This window comes from Leptonychotes weddellii, chromosome 8, assembly GCF_054177405.1.
Source record: "Leptonychotes weddellii isolate Sample4059 chromosome 8, ASM5417740v2, whole genome shotgun sequence".
Taxonomy (NCBI): Eukaryota; Metazoa; Chordata; class Mammalia; order Carnivora; family Phocidae; genus Leptonychotes; species Leptonychotes weddellii.
The window spans coordinates 97,550,194-97,565,752 of NC_138376.1; the positions used below are offsets into that span (position 1 = coordinate 97,550,194).

Genomic DNA, 15,559 nt, shown 5'->3' on the forward strand with positions numbered 1-15,559 from the left:
GTTCTTTTTTTGGTAACAAATCTTCAAATTTTGTGTATATTCTCCATGCACATCATTAGTGGTTTTGTCAAAATGAAGGCAAGAAAAGTAAGTGTAATGGAAAGTATGATAATTTGTTAATTGGTGTTTGTCTGTATTTTATCACTCATCACGACACCGGTCTATAAGCAGAACACTACACATGTGGAACTGTCTTATAATTGAATTAAGCCAAATTCAGTATTTTTCATCGTTCAAGTTGTTTAAAAAAACCATAGTTATAGGGGCGCCTGGGTGGCTCAGTCCGTTAAGCATCTGACTCTTGATTTTGGCTCAGCTCATGATCTCAGGGTTCTGAGATTGAGTGTGCACACACACTCATGCTCTGTCTCTCTCTCTTAGAAAGAAAAAAAAAACATAGTTATACACATATTTTATAATTTTATTGTTACGAAGGTATGCGGCATGTAGAATATGGGCCTCCATTTGTGCTCTTGGCCCAAGCCCCATAAATGTTGAGGGTGGGATTGATTACTTTCTCTCCACCATATGACCAGGTAGAGTGAAAACAGGAGTATCCATGAGTAGTCATAGACCCCCCTCTGTGATAGCACTTACCAACCACTGTGCTTCTTATTCCTAAATACCTTCCCACATTCCCTGTATTCCGCCCAACATTTCCCTTTCAATAAAATAAAATTTATTGACTACATAAATTACTGTGGTGTTTTGCAATCTGTAAGGACTTTCACATACATTGTTTAGTTGGTGTATAATATACTCTGTGAGGTAAGTAATAACAGATTAAGGAAACAGGTTGTTTAGGTGGCGTCACCGAAGTTTAACAACTACTCACCCAGGGCTTCTCATTTTAAGTTCTTGGTTTTTCCACTTCATTTTGTTGCTTCCTTTTGGATCTTCTAGGAACCAGGAGAAGGGGGAATTCTGGAGGCATTTTAGGCAGAGCAAACAGCATAAGCAAAGAAACAGAAAATAGCTGCTCAGTGTGGCTAAAGCTCACTGTCCATATTCAGGAAAAATAGAAAATATGGGAAAGAAGAGCACTGTGTAGATGAAGCCTTGGATGTCAGGTTTGGGATTTGGGGATTTTGTGTTTTACTCTGATGAGTATGTGCTATAGATTTTTTTAAGTAAGCTCTATGCCCAATGTGGGGCTTGAACTCATGACCCTGAGATCTAGAGTTGCTGAATATGTGTTATATTTTTTAAAGAAAGTAATTGAAGTAAAGAAGTCTTACTTTTTTATTAATAAAAATACTGTTTACTTGCTGTTGAGAGCAAGCTGACTTTCATCTTAATAGGAGTGGGAACTTAATAAGTTCCTGAGGCCCACATCTTCCTTTCATTCTCCAGTGTGGGAAGGAAGCACATAATCCCGACCAGCTGGTTCCTCAGTGTGTATAACCGGTGACGAGAGTACCAAAGTTAGAGAGGATGGATAGATCAGTTCCAATTTCGCCACCATTTTTTAGCCACATCCCTAAATGAGGATGAATCAGCCACATCTTTGTATGAAGGACAACACATTTTCTTTTTCAATTCATATGTAATACTTTTATGGACTCCTTATTTCCAATGCAAGAGAGAATTGTATGTTTAGACTTTTAATTCTCAACACAGCACTCAGAGCACTCCCTTTGAAACATATGTAAGATCAGATTATTCTTTTGCTTAAAACCCTGTAATAGCTTTCTGTTCTGCTTGAAATGAAAGCATAATTCTTTAAAACATTTCAGAGGGCCTTAAATAATCTGGTTTCCCATTAACCTTCTAGTCTACTTTCTCTCTCTCTGTCTCCTCCTCACTCTTCTCTAGCCACATTGGCCTGTTTGGTGTGCCCCCAACACACTAGACACACTGTCATCTCAGGACGTTTGCCCTTGCTATTCCCTCTGCCTAGACAACTCTTCCTCCAGATGCCTGCAAGTTCACCTCGTCACCTTATGATCTTTGCTCAAAATCCTCTTCCCAATGGGGCTTCCTAGTCACTCTATTTAAATAGAGTCCCCTTTCCATCAAACCCTTTCCTCTTTGGTTCATTTTTCAACATACTTCTTATGTTGAAAAAGACATACTACCTATGTCTTTTATTTATGGATTTGTTTCTGTTCTCTCTTCAGCCACTAGATTGCTCATGGTTATATTTTCCAAGACCTGTAACAGTGCCTGACACATACATGTGCTCAACAGATATTTGTTGAATAAAAAACTGAGTCTTTTATTCTCTGGTGATTGAGCATAGAATTTCTTTGAATCTTTTAGTTTGTTAAAGAAACTATTAATCTTCTGATGAATTTCTATAAATCTAGATAAATTTCTTCTTCCTGCTAAGTATTTGGGGTTACAGTGATAGAGGCTTCATTTTTTTTTCCCCTTTTCAGGATTGACACTGTCAGCAGGGTTTTAGTCTCACTGAACAAAATGACCTATTTCTTCTAGGTCATAGAATGGGCTTGTCAAAGCCTAAGACTTTGAAAAAATCTCCATCTGCTGAGTGGGACGTGGGCACCATCTGTGGTCAGAAGAAATATTATTCCCCAATCTGTCTAGTTTGTTATTTTTCTCTGATTCTATTTTATATGTATGTATTTAATTTGTGCTATTACAATTTTATTTTATGCTCACTGATGGCTAACTTTAGAAATGCTTCAAAATATGTATGTTTTTCTTTATAACCAAGTTTTAATACTTGGGGGTGAAGGACCAGGTTTCTGTGATGTCTAAAATGGTGGTGTGCACAGAAGTTCAATAAATATAGGTTGACTTGGTATAGTAATGACAATCTTTTAATTATGAGAGTCAAATAATGCCATAGAAATCATAATCATAACCCATGCATATCAATTATACCAAGTTTTTCAAGATCTGTATCACAAACAAATCGTGTATGTTCTTAAAATATCATGATTTGTGAAATCAGAGAATGGAAGAAAAGGAATAAATGAAAGGATAACTTTCTATTATATTGTTCCAGTGTTTCTCTGCAATTATTTAAGCACTGAGCGCAACTTTAGAATGTTCACTAATTTTATTCATCCTGGTATGTCTTGCTTCCATATGTTGTTATAAAATTAATTGGTATAGCATTCATAAGAACAATTTTAGTGAATCCCTAAAACCCATAGATTCTCCCCATGCTTCGCCAATAAAGAACTTTGTAAGAAGGGCAGAGTTCTCCTGGAGAAAGTACCAGCGGTGTGGGCCTAATTATTTTGTTGCCTCAGCAAAATGGAAGCTAACTGTTCAGCTCTGATCTGGAAGGGAGAGACAAAGAAGCAATGTTCCCTAACCCTAGATCTGAATCTATTCTTAGGTCTTGAAACTTCACTCCATAGACTCCAAACCAGCGTCCTGTTACGCCATTCACTTCCTCTCTGCCGTGCCTCTGAGTTTCTAGGGCATCTCAAGGCTTTTGAGAAACAACACTGTACCTCAGAAAATGTTCAAAGTCTTTGAAACAAAGGTTGTTTATTAGAGGTGATGACCTCAGTTACTTATTCAAAAAAATGCTTCTTGGAATTTCGGGGCATTTTAACAAAGAAACGGTTGACATAAATGAATATCCTTTAGCTACTATCAAACAGAATGGAAGCATCTGTAAAAGGATTTTGACAGCCCAGTGATATCTGTAAAGTTTTTGCCAAGATTAGTGGTTTGAAAATTGATTCTGTCATAGTATGGCAGTCCTGAGTTCATAGAAATAATTAAGGATTACTTGATTAATCATTTTTATTAATAATTTAAAATAATTTTTGATTTGAAAGAACTTCAGACTCATGTACCTTATTGAAAGCTATTGTCATTTTCTTCAGAGATAGAAAGTTACTCCCTTGTTCTAAAATTCTCATTTTCATTAGTTACCCACTCGTATACCTAATAAAGTATAAACACTTTAGCCTTACCATTCCAGCCTCACCTGAAGCCTCCCCTCCAAGCAAGCTGCTTTACTCACTGTTCAAATTCCAATGGAGGTCCCTAGAATTCCTATTGCCAGACCTTTGCAACAAAATTGTTTTGCATTTAACATGACCTATGAGCTTAGGTCCAGTCAAATCCAGCATCTATCATGAATGCTCCCCTGATAGGGCCATGCTCTAATTTTGATTTTGTAGGCATTTAATTGTTCAGAGTACTCAGAATCATGAATTTGATGTTAGACTTTATTTGTTATTACAAGTGAAATAATGGGCAACTGCATGTCTCCCTAAATCCCAATTTCTCCATCTGTTGAATGGTAAGAACACCACATTCACAGAATCATTGTGAAGATTAAACTTTGTAAACCCTAAAAAGTTATGGAAATATTAGGTATATCATAATTTCTGTTCAATATCATGTGTTGTTTTTTGTTATCATTTTATGTGTAAATATCTTATTTCTCCATCTACATCCTGAATCACTGAGACTACTTTGTCTCCTTAATATGCCTGGCCAAATATCCTTTTTATTCTACATGAACAAAAACATTGGTCAACTGACTGCCTGGATTTGATACAGTGATCAAATGTTTCCATAGTATCTCACATTTGATATCTTATTTATTATATAGTGCCTAATTCATTTTTGTTGTCATTAATTATAGTGGATTTGGGATAAGTTAAAATAATCAATGTGACAAAGAAGAGCTATGTTGTATATGTTAAAAAATTATGTACCCCTCCTTTTTGTCTCTACTAGAAAACCAATGCTGAATTTGGCCAAATGTCACCTGTTATTCACTGTCTTAGCTTTAAAAGCTAAGACGCAGCTTTGAGTCTCTGTAGAATGAGTTGTAATTTAGCTTACTGGGGACTGGCTGTGTATCAAAACATGGTGGCTTTAATTAGAGCTTTCAAACAGCTAATAAAAGTGGAAAAGCTTGGGGCGCCTGGGTAGCTCAGTCTTTAAGCATCTGCCTTCGGCTCAGGTCATGATCCCAGGGTCCTGGGATGGAGCCCTGCATCCAGACCCTGTTCGGCAGGAAGCCTGCTTCTTCCTCTCCCACTCCCCCTGCTTGTGTTTCCTCTCTCGCTGTCTCTCTCTGTCTGTCAAAAAAATAAATAAAATCTTTTAAAAAAAGAAAAAAAGTGGAAAAGTTTGAGGGGAGGTAGAACAAAAGAGAAAAGATGCTTTGTTTTAGGGACTTTTTTTTTTTTCTTTTTTAATCCAACGATCACAGGAGATCAGTGGCTGCTGAAGAGACTCAGGTAAGTGGAGTTGCCAGGGTGTAGTTTCACAGGTCCCTAGGGCAAATGTGACACTCTGGAGCAGAGCAAGAAAAAAATGTAACACAGCCAAATATATTACTTAAAAGGCCACCATTTGGTTATTAATATAAAATTAGGCAACCTGTTTATATGAGCATAACATTATCACAAGCATTCGTTAAGGCTTTAAAGTTGAAGAAGGCAACCTTGGATTCACCAAGTATTCTTTCTCCTCTTTGGTAGCTGCTACTGGCTTGAATTTATTTTTGTGTCTCACTGTGCTTCCAATGGGGGCAAAGAGGGTTGGGCTCTCCCTAAAAGGAGGGTGAAAAATAACAAGGATTTTCTTTCCCATGACTCCCAATGATTTTGAATGTTTTAGAGTATTTAATCAGGACAAGAAGAAGGAATTTTAAAAGTCACTTAAAAAAATCATAGGAACCTACAATTGCTTGAAGAACAAGGAGAAGATGAACTATTGGATAAAACATATTGTGCTATTTAGAAAAATAAGTTTTAGCAATTCAGCAACATCAAAACTTAAAATATTCATTCTTATTTACTTAGAAACGCTATTCCTGGTAATCTTTCAAAAGGAAATATGAAAGAATAAAAGCTTTATTCACCAAGATATTACCTAACAAATTAACTATAATGCAACTATTAAAATACTGCTATTTAATGTGATATTTATAATAACATGCAATAATGTTAAGAGAAAAAGTTAGACATAAACTTATGTTTATATTATATGATTAAAGCTTTAAAAAACAAACAAAATGAGATATAAAATACTATAAGAAAATACACCAAAATGCTAATGGGGTTATATCTAGGTATAGACCATATCAAAGTTAGCTCCTTTACTTTCTTCTGTATTATATAAGGGCAAAGACAATTTAAAAATCAGAAGCTTAATTACTCCTGTTGACATTAAGGGAAGAGATTTCTCTCCCTTCCTTTATCTTAGAACATTTACTTTAGAACACTTGTAATTGCAAATACTTTATCTTCTCTTCGAAATAGATGTAACTCCTTCTGAAAGTTAGATAGGACTTTGTCAGCTTTATGACACAGGAAATCTTTCTCAAAGATCTGAGAACCATCTCTGGGACTGGAGGAGATTATGCTAAGTGAAATAAGTCAAGCAGAGAAAGTCAATTATCATACGGTTTCACTTATTTGTGGAACATAAGGAATAGCATGGAGGACATTAGGAGAAGGAAGGGAAAAATGAAGGGAGTGAAATTGGAGGGAGAGATGAACCATGAGAGACTATGGACTCTGAGAAACAAACAGGGTTTTAGAGGGGAGGGGGTGGTGGGATGGGTTAGCCCGGTGATGGGTATTAAGGAGGGCACGTACTGCATGGAGCACTGAGTTTTGTACGAAAACATGAATCGTGGATCGCTGCCTCGAAAACTGGTGATGTATGGTATGGTGACTAACATAACATAATAAAATAAAATTAAAAAAAAAAATGAAATGCAAGCATCAAATCTTTCCACCGTGTGAGGACACAGAGAGAATGAACATGCTTGTCTATGGACCAGGAAGTGGGTTCTCACCAGGCACAGAATCTGCCAGGTTCCTTGATCTTGGACTTCCCAGTCTCTATTCCAGAATTGTGAGAAATAAATGTTTGTTGTTTAAACCACACTTCCCTCCCCACCCCAAAAGAAAATGTAAACATCAAAGAAGATAGATGGGAGGGCAGGAACCTAACTTTAGTTGGGCACCTTGTTCCAAGTTGCAAAACTACCTTCTATTATAAAAATATAAGTTTGCTCTTCCTGTGGATAAGGCCAGTTAGCTAGCACAGATGGCCGTTTCAATTACCAGGTGAATTCAGGGTGAACTATGACAAAGGCTACCGTCCAGTCCTCTTAGTAAGGACTAGTTACTGTCATCTTGAAAACATCTATGTAATGGGCTGAATCAGCTTGGCTATATAAGGGGGTGAGATTCCTTTCTGTGTATGAAATCTCTTAGCAGATTTCTGTGATGTGTGGTTCAAGGCTTATTCTGTAACAAAAGTGCTTTCATTCTCCATTGCTGTTTTGGGCTGGGAAAACATTGTGTTTTAATTATATCTCTTCAACAATGCCAAATTTTATATAATGAGCTTTATAATGCTTGTGATGGAAAAATATTTTACTTTATATTTAGCTTTTTTTTCCTAAATGATGACTTCTTTATCTTTTTATTATTAGTTTATAATTATTTTGTTGGTTTACCCTATTCTAAGCTATAAGTTCCTCTCGGGTCCAAAATCTTTTGACTTGGACACTGTTCCATTTTTTTCTGAGCTGCAGATTGTAGAGTTTTAAGCCTGGAAAATACGTATCAGTACCATCTTCCTACAACTAGGAGCTCCATCAGTTTCCCATGGACATCAACTTAAAACCTTCCCTGCTTTCCAAAGCATCCATTGTCCACTCTTGCCACTCCTTTTCACCATTGTACTGGATGATATCCAAGTCAATTAGTGAAGAAAAGGAAATAAAAGACATCCAGATTAGAAAAGAAGTATAACTATGTCTATTTGTAGACACAGACCCCTACCTCACACCAGATACAAAAATTAACGAAGAATGAATAATAAACCTAAATGTAAGAGCTAAACTAACAACATGTTTATAAGGAAATATAGAAGTAAATCTTTATGACCTGGTATTAGGCAATGTTTTTTAGATATGACACCATGCATAAATGTCAAAAGAAAAAAAAATCTTAGTTGACTTCATCAAAACTAAGAACTTCTGTGCTTCAAAGGACACCATTAAGAAAATAAAAAGACAACACACAGAATAAGAGAAAATATTTGTAAATCATATATCTGATGAGGCACTTGTATCCAGAATATGTAAAGAATTCTTACAAGTCAACAATAAAAGCACAATTAAATGTTGGGAGAGAAGATTTGAACAGACATTTCCCCAATGAATACATACAAATAGCCAATAAGCCCATGAAAAGATGCTCAATTTCATTAGTCATTAGGGACATGCAAATCAAAGCCACAATGAGATACCACTTCACATCCAGTGATGTGAATTCAAAAAAGATTGCTAAAATAAAAAAGCCTGACAATAGCTAGTGTTGCCAAGCATGTGAAGAAATTTTAATCCTTGTACATTGCTGGTGGGATTGTAAAATGGTGAAGACACTTTGGAAAAATATTTGGCAGGTCCTCAAAATGTTAAATATAGCCTTACCATATGACCCAGAAATTCCACTTCTAGGTATCTATTCAAGAGAAATGAAGCACATATTTTCATGAAATCTGTATTTGAATGTTCTTAGCAGCATTATTTATAAAAGCCCCAAAATAGAAACAACCCAAAAGTATATCAACTAATAAGTGGAAAAAATGTATACCCATACAATGAAATATTATTTGGCAATAAAAAGAAGTACTGATACATGTTACAATGTGAATGAACTTTGAAAACATTATGCAAAGTAAAAAAAAAAAAAAGCAAGTTAAAAAAGCCATATAACATATGACTCCATTTCTATGAAGTCTCCAGAATAGCTCAATCTCTAATGACAGAAAGTAGATTAGTAGTTGCCAGGGTGTGTGTGTTTTTGTGTGTTGGGGGTGAAGTGGGGACTAACTGCTATCAGTGTAGGATTTCTCTTTGGGTTGATGAGAATGTTCTAAAATTAAATAGTGGTTATGGTGGTACAACTCTGTTAATAGACTAAAAACCATTGAATTGTACATTTTAAAAGGACAAATTATATGGCATATGAATTACATGTCAATAAAGCTGCTATAAAATAAAAAAGAAATTGTTTGGGGGAAGACCGCTTGTTCTGGCCAAGCTGAAATAGCCCAATCTTTCTCAGGTCCTTCTTTAAAAACCCTGGACATACCATTATAAACAAATACCAGAAGTCTCTGAAAGCTGGGGTGAAGACAGAAAAGTGACCAGTTACCCCAGGATGTGAGGCATGATACAGGGCTGGGGTCCCTGGATTTTCCTTTTGCCTTCCATCTATCCCAGACAGGGCACTGGGGAAGCCTGCAACCTGAACCACTGATAGGTGTAAGCCAAAAGAACTCCAAGAAAAGCCTATTCACCCTGGTCAAAGAACCAGGAAAAAGACAACCTAACATAAGAGAAAAGCTCTTTGACAATACCTACCACTACTCGAGCAAAAAACACCAATACAATATTCAATCCTCTGTCCACCTCACCCACAGCACACATGCCATGGGTTTGGCAGACATGAGGGAGGAGCCAATTCTACCTCCTACTCGATGGTTACAGGCTGCAGTGGTCTGATATTGCTGCCAGGGTAGAGTTAGTGGGGTCCTGCTGGGAGCTAGCCTTTATCCCACCCTGGCATCGATGAAGTAGAATGAGGAGGAGCAAGCTGGGCTGGTCTTCACTCTGCATTCCCACCCACCCCGTTGTCATCAGGACCCAGCAGGAAGTGGAGCCTCCCCTTTGCCTGGCATCAAGGTGGACCAAGGTGGGCTGAGGTGGGCTGGGTGGCACTCTGGTTCCTCCACTCTGGTGCAGCAGGGAAATGTAAAAGGGATATCATTACATGCCTATTAGACCATCGAAAGTAAAAAACGTTGGGGCGCCTGCGTGGCTCAGAAGGTTAAGCGTCTGCCTTCAGCTCAGGTCATGATCCCAGGGTCTTGGAATCGAGCCCCACATCGGGCTCCTGGTTCAGCGGGAAGACTGTTTCTCCCTCTGCAGCTCCCCCTGCTTGTGTTCTCTCTCTCTGTATCTCTGTGTCTCAGATGAATAGATAAAATCTGTAAAAAATAAAATGAAATGAAAAACATCAATTATAAATATTGGTGAGGATGGGGAGAAAGTGGATTTCTCACACATAGCTGTGGGGAATATAATATGGCACAGCCACTCCGGAAAATAGTCTTCCAGATTTTACAAAACTAAATTACGCACTTACCCTATGACCTGGCAATTGTACTCTTTTGGGGCATTTATCCCAGAGAAAATTTATGTTTACACAAAAACTTGTACAAGAATGTTCAGAGTGATTTATATAGTAAAATACTCGAAACTACTCAAGTGTCTTTAAAGGGCTGTATGGTTGAACAAACTCTAGGACATCCATACAATGGAATAGCACTCAGCAATAAAAACTAATGAAATAATGATATATGCAAATAACTGGATGGACCTCAAAGACATTATGTTTAGTGAAAAAAAGTTAATTTCACAATGTTATATTGTGATGGTTCCATTCATATAACATCCTCAAAATGATAAAACTACAGAGATGGACAGATGAGTGGTTGCCAGTGCTCAGGGACAGGGGGAATATGGGAGATGGACACAAATACAAGGAGGTTGCACAGGGAGTTCTTTTGTGGTAATAGAAAGTCTCTGTCTTGATTGTAGTGGCAATTATATAAATTTGTACATGGCAAAATGCATAGAATTACACACACACACACACACACAAATGAATGCAAGTTTTAAAACAGTCATGTACCAATGTCAATGACTTTATGCTACAGCTTCATAAGATGTCATCACCGGGGGGGACTAGGTAAAATATGCATGGGACTCATTCTATTTTCTCATCTTCCCATGAAACTATTAATATTTCAAGATAAAAAGCATAAAAAACTGTGATTTCTATTTGCCAACAAAATGAAAATTTAGAAGTCTACATTTTTTTTTTTTGGATGAATGTTTTGTTGATTTTGTGTAATCCCAGAAAGCATAAGGTTTTCATGCACAGTTGTTGATTGAAAAATTTGGTAACTTTGTGCTGGGGGGAATAAAGTACAGCCAATATTGCAGTTCCAAGAAATTAATCTGGACATGCTACTAGAAGAATAAAATGTTCTAAGGTTGCTCATGAGACTGACTGCTGGAGTGGAAAAGCTTCAAAGTGTGATTTCTTCGTGTGTCATCAGGGACTTGCACAGCCATTTTTTTGAGAAATTATTTTGTTATTGTAGCAATCAGTGGTTTTTTTAAAACCTTTATTTATTTGTCAAAGAGAGAGCCCACAAGCAGGGGGAGTGGCAGGCAGAGGGAGAAGCAGGCTCCCTGTTGAGCAAGGAGCCTGATGCGGGACTCCATCCCAGGACCCTGAGATCATGACCTGAGCCTAAGGCAGATGCCTAGCCGACTGAGCCACTGAGGTGTCCCATCAGTGTTTGTTTTTAAACTTTAGATTATACCACTGTACCTCCACCCCCAGCAGGGCAAGTCATTGATTCCAAAATAGAGCTTAAGGATTTCTAACAATTATTCTCATTATATATTTTGTTTGCAAGTGCTTGATTTCTTTTAGTACTACTTTCTACCAGTAGCAAATTAGTATTCCAAAAGTCTGTACTTGTGTATGTGATGTTACCATTTTTTTCACTGATACATTTAAAGTATAATAATTTTTTTTAACGATTTTGTTTATTTACTTGACAGAGAGAGAGAGACAGCAGGAGAGGGAACACAAGCAGGGGAGCTGGAAAGGGAGAAGCAGGCTTCCCAAAGAGCAGGGAGCCCAATGCGATCTCAGAACCCCAGGATCACGACCCCAGCCGAAGGCCCTTAAGGTATAATAATTTTAAATAGAATTAAATTTCAAACAGGAAATACATTATATGATTTAATACAGGAAGCTTGGATCACAAGCTGGATGTTGGGTAAAATAGGAAAGATCGTTAGAAATTTTTAGTACACCCAGGAGTCATTAGTCAGCCTTACCAGTGAAACTGATGGTAAAAAAGATCATAGACCATTCTCTTCACTACTGAACTGGTAGTAGGTAGCTGCCATCTAAAAATAGTAGGATATACTTAGAGGCATATTTAAAATATGAGCTATAATATTGTAGCACTGCCAAACGTCTAATCTTTTATATCTCTTAGTGGATAAAACCCTGAGAATAATTGCATAAACCATCATTGCTTTTTTGGGTAACATTAAAAATGAAGCATTCAAATAACCAGAAAATGTTGCACCAAAAAGGAAACAACAATATTGGCTAGGTATGAAAAGCACACTTAGAAAGACAAAATTGCTTGATGGTCAATTTAAAGTCAATTTAAATAAAAAAAAAAAGTCTTGGTAAAACTCCATGCTACAGTTATGGTCAAATCTCTTGGGAGCTTAAAAAGAGGTGAAAAAGTTACCCATACTGACTAGTGCTCAATAGTTCTAACACTTCAAAAGACTATCTTAGAATGTACTGGTTGAGAGATGAATGCTAACCTTGCTCTTTATCTTAAGTTGGAAAGCATGGACACTAACAATTTAGCTATTTGATCAGTTACTGACTTTTGCCCAGTAATTCTAAAAGGACACTTTATAGCAAAATAGCCAGTAAAAATAATTTTTATTTTATTTTATTTTTTTTAAATTTTTTTTTTTTAAAGATTTTATTTATTTATTTGAGAGAGAGAGAATGAGAGACAGAGAGCATGAGAGGGAGGAGGGTCAGAGGGAGAAGCAGACTCCCCGCTGAGCAGGGAGCCCGATGCGGGACTCGATCCCGGGACTCCAGGATCATGACCTGAGCCGAAGGCAGTCGCTTAACCAACTGAGCCACCCAGGCACCCGTAAAAATAATTTTTAAAAGATATGTGAGAATTACTTTTTAAAAAAGATTTTATTTATTTATTTGAGAGAGAATGAGAGCATGTGCTCGTGCACATACACCCTAAAGGGGAGACAGACGGGGAGGTAGAGGGACAAGCAGATTCTGGGCTAAGCACAGAGCCCCACGGTGGGATGGCAGGTGGGGCGGTGGGGGGGATGGTTCTCCATCTCAAGGCCCGTGAGATCATGATCTGAGCGGAAATCAAGAGTGGGTCACCTAACCAATTGAGCCACCCAGGTGTCTGGAGAATTGCTTTTAATGAGTGGAAAAACACATAATGGATGCACGCAGGGAAAAAAATCTATGATGCTGACATTGGTATTTTGCATGAATCAGCCGCCCTGTAGCAGCCCATCAATAGTATCTCCTCTCAGAGTTTGCCTCTTGATTTACCTTGCATATTAACGGACTGGCAAAAAAAAAAAAAATGCTGGCTTTTGTTGTAAATTTGCAGAAATAATTATTTAGATGCTTATCTTTTTAGATAAATTTGTAAGGGAATGGGAAATGACTTTGAAAACTTGCTATTTGACATATATATGTGCTGATTTAAGCAGAGGAAAATGCTCATCAAATTTTCAATTTAGTGAAATTAGTTTTTTAATGGAGAATTAAAAACTTATTATAACAATGGCTAAAACATGGGTTAAACGATGAATTGTGGTTTTACCTAATGATAAACAGTAGTTCTCAGAGTTGGCTTATTCAGCAAAACACTTGAAGAGTGAATTGTTTACAGAAGTGAAATTGTAAAAGCTTTCACTGGGTGTGACAGAATACAGCAGAATTAAAGTGTGAGAGCTGTCATGAGTTGACTATTGACAATGAAATTTTGGAAACTTAATTCAATTATGTGTGATAAAAGCTAGCTCATATAATGTTTGTTTGTTTTTTTTCCTTCGAAAAGGCTCTTCAGAGTGTGAGGGCAATCTGGCTGTGACATCCGTCACCGCACTGATCACCAGGGTTGATTTGGCTGATCTGGCTGGGTAGGTGGTGTCCCCTTCCTCCCTCACCTCTCTCTGTGGGTCCCTCCTGAAGCTGCATGCTCGGTGGAACTTGCACTATACGGGTGGACCTGTCTTCAGTCAAGGGTATAAGAGTGGCTGCTCTCTGAAGCCCCCAACAAGCTCTCAAGGTCCATTTGTAGGAGAACGCAGGGTAGTCAAGCTTCCAAGATTCCAGACACATCACATCCAAATGAGACGTTGCATGCGGCAGTCTGCCTTTTCAAAAAAGAAAGAAAGAAAGAAAGAAAGAAAGAAAGAAAGAAAGAAAGAAAGAAAGAAAGAAAGAAAAGGCCCTTTAACTATTTTCCCCTTAAGACAATGAAAGAGACATCCTCACAATATTTTCTATGACATAAGTCACTTAACTTTTCAGCTAAAAGATACTTAAAATTTCCACCAGCAAGCATCTCTTACCTTACTATGCTTATAAAGTTTGCCCAACGATGAGAAAAACTATTTTGATTTGTATGCACATTTTTAAATGGATTCATGGTCTCAAAAATACAATGACACTATGTCAAGAAGAGAAATTGCTATACATGTAAATTCAGATTGCCTCAATTCTATAAAATAAGCACATTACCAGCTGTGATTAAATCAGGAAGCAGAGAGGAAAACCTTTTGCTTTTCCCTGATAGCAAAACACTTAAAGCATTTAAGATTTGCATTAATCTATTCAACAAATATTTATTGAGCCTACTATTTGCTGACACTTTACTAAGTTCTTGGCACAATCAGCGAATAAAGCAGAAAATATCCTTGTTTAAGAGCTGAAAAATGTTCAAGTTACAACCCTCCAAAATTCAAGAATTATAGACACCGTCCCAGACCTTGGGATACCTATTTATTTTCTCTATTAGAGAACTTCCTGACACGTCAAAGAAACACTGGTCTAGATACTCTTTTACTTCTGTAAATACCTAGGTAATTAATTTGAGATTCAGAAGGCTGCTTGAATGCAAGTGGGAAAAGTGAGCTGTTGGAATTGGTTGACCTTGAGGGCTATCTGTGTGGTACAAATCAGGCTGGGGGGACCTACCCCTCCCAAGACAGAATGGACTAGGCCCCAGCCAGGAATTTCATCTTTTCAGATCCTGGCCTTTTCCACTGGATGGCAGTGGAATACTAAATATTCTTGCACTCGGGCTGCTTTTCTTTGGCTCCGTGCAGCCCATCTCCTTTCCATTCAGACAGTGCTCAGAGTAGCTGATTAAGTTTTGCCTTTAGTTATAAACGCATTGCATTTCTTTTTCCTTGAGACAAAATTCTATTCTCAGATGCAATTTGGGGATTCCTTATGCTCACCCACGTCATACATACAAACAAGTGTGTGATTTTCTAAGTTCTAAAAATGGGCTTCCTCTTTGATTGCGTGCCTGTTTTATCTCATTTTTTTTTCCAGTGGTTGGTTCTATTTTTTTTTTAAATTTTATTATGTTATGTTAATCACCATACATTACATCATTAGTTTTTGATGTAGTGTTCCATGACTCACTGTTTGCGTATAACACCCAGTGCTCCATTCAGTACGTGCCCTCTTTAATATCCATCACCGGGCTAACCCATCCCCCACCCCCCTCCCCTCTAGAACCCTCAGTTTGTTTCTCAGAGTCCATAGTCTCTCATGGTTCGTCTCCCCCTCCGATTTCCGCCCCCTTCATTTTACCCTTCCTACTATCTTCTTCTTTTTTTAACATATAATATATTATTTGTTTCAGAAGTACAGGTCTGTGATTCATCATTTTTACACAATTC

The 15,559-nt window shown here is 37.5% G+C and overlaps 1 long non-coding RNA gene across 4 annotated transcripts in view; it reads left to right on the forward strand.

Annotated features, from left to right (window-relative positions):
* Positions 1 to 15,559, forward strand: part of LOC115939892 (uncharacterized) — a 73,297-nt gene that overhangs the window by 34,969 nt on the left and 22,769 nt on the right. For 2 of the 4 annotated variants that reach the window (XR_014147936.1, XR_014147935.1), the window contains one exon: positions 11,618 to 11,748. The exons of 1 other annotated variant lie outside the window; for it this stretch is intronic. This is a non-coding gene — a long non-coding RNA (uncharacterized LOC115939892). Of the gene's footprint in view, positions 1 to 11,617; positions 11,749 to 13,701; positions 13,784 to 15,559 lie in introns of all 4 variants that reach the window. One more of the 4 variants, XR_014147937.1, reaches the window with a different exon arrangement.